The sequence below is a fragment of the Macrobrachium nipponense genome, chromosome 33 (assembly GCF_015104395.2).
Source record: "Macrobrachium nipponense isolate FS-2020 chromosome 33, ASM1510439v2, whole genome shotgun sequence".
NCBI classification, from domain to species: domain Eukaryota; kingdom Metazoa; phylum Arthropoda; class Malacostraca; order Decapoda; family Palaemonidae; genus Macrobrachium; species Macrobrachium nipponense.
In genome coordinates this window covers 68,269,532-68,277,031 of record NC_087219.1, presented here as the reverse complement: position 1 = coordinate 68,277,031, position 7,500 = coordinate 68,269,532, and positions in this window count along the sequence as shown.

Below are 7,500 nucleotides of genomic sequence, written 5' to 3'. Positions count from 1 at the left end.
CCGAATGAGTAAAAGGAATAGATGCGTACATGGTCAGCTTGGGAACATTAAAATTAAGAGCGGGTGTAGACAGATACTTCGTTAATAATTCTGTGGCAATGCCACCTGTTTTTTAGATTACGTGAATGAGGCCCACCATTAAAAATACGGTTGATTGTGAGAAGGATGACACCCTTGCATTTTTGGATATAAAAGTAACTAGGCTTGACCATCAATTTAACACAAGTGTCTTTAGAAATAATACTTTCACTGGACTTGGTGATAACTTTTTTAGCTCGTGAATTCAAAATCAATGCTATTTCTACCTTGATCCTTAAGAGTCATCCGGCACAACCGATTAGGCCTCCTTCCACTTTGAAGTTGAGTTTTTTATAGATTATTTTGTAAAAATAACTCATTCCCCCGAAAATTGGTGTTTAACGTTATTAGGAAATTGTTAACGAAATATCTGTCGACGCCCGCTATTAATTGTAATGTTCCCAAGTTAACCATGTAGCATCTATTCCTTCTACTCATCCGGACAGTTTGCACTCTAAAAGTTAAAAATATTATTTAAAAAGAATTTGTTTTTTTGTTTTTTTTTTTGAAACTTAACCTCATTCCAGGAATCCCCCGTCCCCCAAGAATCTTGGAAGGTTTTTTAATTACAAGAACAAGTAGCAGGATTTTATGAATTCTAATATTATATAAAAATCTGAATTCCCATGATGTCTTGTTATCTATATTGGTCCTTAGAGGATACTGTCGCATGTCCGTTATTATAGCCATAATAGAACTGGGTCCAGAATCACTAATCCCGAGTTCTCTAAGAGTAGAACACACGCAATGAGTTGTAAAGTCACCATTAAAAAGAAACATTTCTCTATCATTGGCACAACCAAGCAAACTACCCACCTAACTATCCTTGAGTCGTTGTTTATCAAACACCTACCCCCGTCTAAACTCCAACACTTCATCATCTCCTCTCTCTCAGGCGTGAGGTTTATGTTTTGGGCAGAATTTACCGCATTTAGTTCTTATCTCTTACTTGAAAATGTAGCTTTCTTCACATTCCTGATTTGAATACTCTGATTTTATTGTAATTATTAATTTATATTTTATACGTTTATTTTAATTGCGAATTTTTAGTTACAGACTGACGATGTGCTGATGACAACACGAAACGTTTCGTATTATATCAATAAAACACATGTAACTGACTGTCGTCTGACTGGATCTCTCTTCGTTGATATTTATGGTCTTCCTGATGACTGGTTGTTTAGAATATGGAAAGTCAATTAAATCATTATGGATTCAAGGGCAGTTAGTTCCTCGGTACTTAGTGCTCTTCCCACTATACTTAAGTCTTTAGCGACTATAGAGTTTTACATGTTTTGTTACGATTCCTTATATTCGACTGATTGGGATTTGATATGCGGTTTCCTGTTCTGTAACTGACTCCCTGATGGAAGAGGGATCCAATAGTTTGGGGGTTAGTCGGGATTAGTTTTAGATTAAGTGATATATTTTTTCCTGAATCTATTATCATGTAAGTAAGGGAATCTAGCATATAGACGTAAATTAGGAACATTAAGGACTGTGGGTGGATAATTTAACTTGTGATTAAACAGTTTATTAATATATCTAGTGGAAAGCAATTATTCTTAAAATAATTGGCAAGAATTGCAATTTCGTCATGGAAGGCAGACCAGCTAGAGGTCAGTGTAAAGGCTCTGTGGAGAGGAGTAGAAATAGAATTGATTAAAAAAACAAAAACAAAAAAACAAGAGCTGTACAAATTGGTGGCTAGACCAGTGAAAGTGCTCTTTCTAAAAATCCCGGTATGGAAACCTTTCTCATCCTTAGTAACTCTGAGATCCAGGAAGGGGAGTGAGTTTTGGGTCTCCTTTTCAATGGTGAATTTAATATTGGGGTGTTGTATATTAAAATATTCTAAAAATGTGTCAACTTGGTGGTCATGTCTAAAGACAGCGAAAGCATCGTCGATGTAGCATCTATAGAATAATGGGTGGGAATTAAGGGGGGAAATTGTCCAGGATTCGCTCCTCCAGGGAGTTCATGAAGATGTTAGCAAAGGTCGGTCAGAATGGACTCCCCATCGCCATTCCCTCCACCTGTCTCTAGAGGGTACCGTCACACACAAAAGTCATGTCCAGCACAGCTAGTTCCCATGAAATGACTTTAAGTTGACTTTTATTGAAATTATTAAAAATGTAATAGTTTTTCAGCCTGGAAAATGTATCAAGCGATATGAAATATTGGTATTTTAATAAAACGGATATAAACAGACACTTTCCTATGAACTCCAAATTGTTTACTGCCTGAGCGCCTACTCCTGACCTTGGATGTAATGCTGGAAACGGAGTCCTGCTGAACAGCGGACACCATGGCCCTCGTAAGTTTCCTCTTTGCTGTCCTCTTCTTTCTCCGACTCCGTTCAAGGGGCGTCAACGATTTTCATACACTTATAAAGACGGGATACAACCCTCACCTACTGATGAACTGCTGTTCCCTGGAAAAATATACTAAAAAATATAGTAAACTAATCCTTGATCTGAATTTTTAAAGATATTGTCGATCAAATAATATCGTTTCCGAATTTGTCAACTTCAAAGTGTATAAGGCTTCCTTGTATAACTTGGAATTCTACAGCAACGCCACAAGGAACCTTCTTGAACTGGAAATCTGCTCCAATTCCCAAGAGCTAAGTCATTATGATTGAACAGGACCATTCTTTATGACTTTTTGACTCTCTTGGACTCTGTCATTTTTAACAACTTATTTACCAAGACAATTACCTCCTTCATACAAACCACTGAAGAAAGACACTTTAGGAAGTTGAACAATTTAGGAATCACCATTCCCTTCTTCATTAATAATATTCACTCAGTGTTTAATTTTTCTAAGCGTGTATTATCCAAAAGATTCCTACTATCAATAGGGATAAACTTTTGCTTACCTATTACAGACCAAACTACCAACAATTCTTTCTACCTGTTAAATTGCTCTTCCAAAGAATAATCAAACTTCCCTTCTGTAAACACATTGAATTTCTAAGATCTCAATTCTCAGCCTTAGCTTACAACTCTTTTAATAACCTTAAAACTAGATGGGCCCCTTTCTTTACTAAGAATGACTATGATACTCTTAAAGAAATATCCAAAGATTGAAACATAATAATTAAACGCCCGGAGGAAAAAGGTAGAGGAACGGTCATTCTCGATACACATGATTAAGTGGAGAAAATGAATGTTATCCTAAGTGACCCATCAAAATTTGAGAAAGTCGGTATCTTTGACCTTTATAGTATAACCAAGCCTGAGGACAAAATCAACCGATTCTTGAGGATGCTTAAACAAAATAAGACAATAGACGAAAATACATATCAAAACCTCTTTGTTACAGGATCATCATGTGTTACTGTGGCTACATTGTAACCCTAACACATACGTCCATGTAATGAATGGAACGAAGGGCGAAGAAATGAAACTGTAGGTTCTTAAAATTCCACATATTGACAGCTACAGCGTTGTAAAGGAGGAAGGAAGTTCCGTGCTCCCACTCCTCAGTGACCACAGGACAGGAACTGATTAACGCATCATATATATGGCAGGAAACAAGTTGTTGCTGCATATAAATGCAGTGTTGCCACGATGCGTAATGAAACAAGTGGCCTTACAATAAGTAGAGTGCAAATGGTAAAAGGATAAACGCAATTTAAATGATAATGTAAACATAATCTTCTAAATCAGTAATCTACATGGTAGTGAATAGTAAGTGAAGATGACACAAATGAGAATTTATAAACAGTTCTTGATCTTAAAATGCTAACTTCCTGTGTGTGTGTGTGTTTTTTTTTTGTGTGTGTGTGTGTGTGTATGTGTTAGTCTCACCTCCTTCGTTTACCTAATATTTGTCTCAATTTTTTCTTCCCCACGTCTTTCCTTTACTTAAAAATTCCTCTCGGCTTTTTTGGTCATGTACCACTGCAAAATTTTCTTCAATGACATCTGGTATAATTTAATGCAGACTTCTTCATAACCTACAATGCTTTGGTCCACAGGGAATGAATAAATAGAATGCAAAAGATACCAATTTCTTGAATATTTCTTTGATAATCACTTGGTCCTGATTTAGTTACATGCATTGATTCCATTTTCTACCTCCTGTACTGGGGTAGTGCCATCAGTGTCCTTCACGTGGTGCACTGTAGGCAATCCGTAAGGTTCTTTGCAGTGTCCCTATGGCCTCTAACTGCTAAACCCCATTCATTCCTTTGACTGTACTACTATATGTATTCTCTTTATCCCATCAGCCTTTCCTTAATTTTTTCAGCTAATTTTCGGCACTGAATGACCCCAGAGGCCCTAGCGTTTGGCCTTTGGGCTTAATTTGATGTCCCTATTCCAGTTCCATGCTTTTTATGTCGTAATACTACTTACTACATGTTTTGGTGTGTCAAGTATGCCTGGTCAGAATAAATTTTAGACTCCTTGTCTTTTTTTATTTCTCAGTATTTGTCTTTGCTTTTGTTTGTGATTTTATCTTGAGTGCTCCCCATATTTATACAATTCATTTGTTCCCAATATTCACAATGATACGTTTGTACAGCTAAGGTTGAGCTGCTAAGATCTTCCAGTGGCCATCTATTGATCAACTGTAGCAGTCACTGTAAGCTTTAAAAGACTAATGTGTGTAACTCCCCTGGTGGAGTACCAGGATCTAGATTCCATCCAGAATTCTAGAAATCACTTGTTCATTTGTTTTGTAAAATGTAGAGTGTCACTGACAGTGAGATGAATGGGATTGTCTTAATGAATTAAAAGTCAGTGGCCCCTTTTAGTTATTGAAGAGGGAGGAGGAGTTAGCAAACTACTCATCTTAATAGTTTTGGACGACAAGAAGGAAAGACAGTTTGATGGTACAAAGAGTAGGAGGGAAATTAATATACCAGTCTAAATCATTTCCAGTCTTTCCTGTCTGTCGCCTTATTAAAGCCTTATTTAGCCCTTCTCGACACCCTAGGCCAAGACGTTTTGATTAAGTTAAGGAAGGCTAATATGGACCTCCGACCTGCTAATTACATGCTAATCCTCTTGTATTATACCTATGTTGTTATTTCATATATATATTTAATAATTTGTAACCAATTTTTGCCCTATTAAATCCTTATTTATCCCTTCTCGACACCCTATGCCAAGACATTTTGATTAGGGAAGGCTAACACAGACCGCAGACCTGCTAATTACATGTTAATCCTCTTGTATTATACAGATGTTGTTATTTCATATATATTATTTAATAATTTGTAACGAATTTTTTGTCCTATTGACGCCTTATTTATCCCCTTTCGGCAGCTAGGCCAAGATGTTTTGATTACGGAAGGCTAATAGGGACCGCAGACCTGCTAATTACATTTTAATCATCTTGTCTTTTATATATGTCATTATTTCATATATGTATTTAATAATTTGTCATCAATTTCGCACCTATTAAAGCCTTATTTGACCCTTCTCGACACCTTAGGCCAAGACGTTTTGATAAGGGTAGGTTAATAGGGACCTCAGACCTGCTAATTACATGTTAATCATCTTGTATTATACATATGTCGCTATTTAATAAGGATATATGATAATTTTTAACCGTTTTTTGCCTTATTTAAGCATTTTTGAGCCTATTTTCTTTCCCTAGGGTAGGGAAGGCTTATAGGGAACGCAGACCTGCTAATTACATATGAGGTCTTTTTGTATTTTATAAATATGTAGTGGTTTGTGTCTTAGTTGTGTGCAATTGTATTTTATATTTTTTTTTTGGGGGGAGGGGGTTGTTTCGGTGCTATTAGGTTATTTCAGAACTTTGCTGTGAGAGAGTCCCAGTCACGGACTCCGATATTAAATAACCAAAAAGAATTTAACACCAACAGTTGAAACTGGGGATACGAATATAAAGATACACAAACAGAACAAAGGTTTATTTACAAGCTTACTAACAAAGATAACTGCAGAATGGTTTCACCTATTTACATAACAAAAATGAAATCTTACGATGCATGAACTGAGGAAACAGTGAGGTAATGAAAATACTTGCTGGCAAGTTTTTCGGCTGTCGGAAATCAATCCTCGAAGCGACGACTTCACAAAGGAGAACTATAACTTCAGACGTCTTCTTGACACCGTGCTGCAGAAAACAAAGTCTATTCTTGATGCTCAATGGGCAGGTTATCCCTCAATACCAACTTGCAGGACGTTTCTTCTCTGAATGCTTGTTCAACATCGAAATATCACGGTCGTCCACTCCCTGCCAACGACATGATCAGATTTCGATCAAACTTTCGAGCGCCTTTTTTCTCTCTTATCCTTCGTCTGTTCCTTCTTCTCTTATCTCTCTCTGATGACCTCTGCTCTCTGCTGGTCTCTATCTGATGATCTCTGCTGCTGATCTCTGATCTTTCCTACTTCATCAGTCATATCTATACGGTGACCTGGGAGCGGGGCCTATGGGAGGTGGAGCATGAACGTCACAAACTCCCAAGACAACAAGTAATCTTTAGAAGGATCTCGAAGAAATATTGCATCAGAAATCACGGCGTATCTCATGACATGTCAGTGCCTGTCGAGTTCCATACCTCACCTGACGATTCTAGAACAATAATGAGAACAGGCGCCTCCAATACGTGCGCGAATGCCTCTTTGCTGCAGACATACTTGAAGGAAATGCATTTTCCTTTCTTGTAATTTATCTTTCTTTGCTATAAAGCAATTACCATGACAGTCCCCCCCACATGTAGACCCTAGGCCATGCACTTAATCATAAATGGCCTAACCTAACCTTGAACATTTCTGCCGCAGGGTAAACAACCGAACAGCGAAATAGCAGCCACTAATCCTGGAGTGTGGCCACAGATCCCAGAATGTGGCCACCAATCCCCAAGAGTTGTGCCCCATCCTTGCAGCACACCAGCGACCTCTACGTTGCTCACGAAGTAAATGTTTTTCGTAAATTGCGAAATAATGGCATAAGTCAAGCGTTTTTCCAGGAAGTGGAAGTGGAGAGAGGTGGCCACTATGTCGCCACTCAGCCATTTACCCTAATTGGTCATAACCGTCACAGCTGTAGCCACATGTGTCGAATCAGCCCTCAGGCCATCGAAGGTGTTGACTGCAGATGATGGCCGTTGATAGCCTAACCTAGAGTAGTCCGTCCCCTGCTTACGATGTTCCAAGGATACAGCACTTTTCATATGTATTCATCAGGAAATATTTCTCAGTTTATGACGCGTTTAGGGAGTACAACTCTTACAATGCCAATCCGACGGATGGATGAAATATATGGAAGATATCCTAATATTTGGGATAACAGGTGAGACAATTTTAACTATTTACTCTCAAAATTAAGAGCGCTAGTGAAAAGCCTCAAATTAAAAGTCGAATGGGAAACAGACACCAACATTACTTTTATTGATGTTTTTGATAACTGGAGGCATGACCGAATACATACATT